Genomic DNA, 1,253 nt, shown 5'->3' with positions numbered 1-1,253 from the left:
CGTTCTACCTGCGAAAGCTAGAGTGTGTATCTCTTGGATTCCTGGTCCACGACGCATGGTTGCCTCTCCTGACAACAGAGCCTGCCATTCTGTGAGATCAGAGTCTTCGTGGTATAAGCTAGAATTGTTGGCGGCCATTCCTAAGATCCGGAAAGTCTAAACCTTGTCTGTGGTATTCCGAGTAGGATCTGAGATGGGATGACTGTGATCATGTGTCGGTTTACACCCTGTAACCCGACATTACCTAAGAACCAGTCTTAGATATGGTTTCCCAATTGTATCAGTCTGTGTATATGTATCGATGTGGTTTAAATACCACTAGTCAATGACAATAGGCAATCGTTGCAAAATTTGACGCCATAATATACATACAACGAAAAACAGTTATCTTCAGTCCGTGGGTGTCCCTAAAATCATTTCTTAATCAGTAAATAAGTTTTTTCGAGATCCATGATCATTTAGTCTGTGGGTACTTCCCACATTTAAACAACTAACAGTTTGTAGGTTTTTCTGAGATTAACGATCATTCAGTTTGTGGGTACTCTCCGCCTTTAAACAATCAAAATCAATCAGTACGTGGATTTTCTCAGTTTTAACAATCAATCAGTACGTGAATTTTTCCGAGTTCAGTAGTTAATCAGTATGTACATTAGGTAAGCGGGACAAAATCCTCGTCCTTGCCAGGCGAACATTCAATCATTTAGTTCTTGTTTACCGATTCCTATATCTTTATCAATTTTTAGTTCTCAGTTACTCTTAGCCATTCTCATTCTTAGTCGTTTGTTCTTTTATATTGTTTTTGTAAAATATTATTTCAGTCCCCTTTCTCTACTTTTTATGGCAATCTTTCACATTATTTCAGTTTTTTTTAAATATTTGATTAGAGCAAAAATTCTTTTTTCGTTATTTAAAACTCTTCCTTATCTTTCACCTCTTTCAATGTCCTACATACCCTTATGGTTTTTCTCATATCTTTCTTATATGTTGTATATATGAAGAGAATTCAAAGGTTTTAAGATTTGTTTTATCTTTCTTTATTCTTTTACTTTCTAATATCTTTCTTCACACTTTTCTCTCGCATTTTTCTAAATGTCATATGAAAGGAGAATCATAAGATTTTTAATTTATCTCTATATTTCTAACGATTTTAGAAAATTTTATTATTTTATCTTTCTTTCTTATTTGATAAAAATAATAACTCTAATAGAATATACTAATAAAAATATACTAGTTAAATTAGTATAAGTAATAAT

This window comes from Arachis hypogaea, chromosome 3, assembly GCF_003086295.3.
Source record: "Arachis hypogaea cultivar Tifrunner chromosome 3, arahy.Tifrunner.gnm2.J5K5, whole genome shotgun sequence".
NCBI classification, from domain to species: domain Eukaryota; kingdom Viridiplantae; phylum Streptophyta; class Magnoliopsida; order Fabales; family Fabaceae; genus Arachis; species Arachis hypogaea.
The sequence above is the reverse complement of the archived record's forward strand: the minus strand, read 5'-3'. Positions refer to the sequence as shown.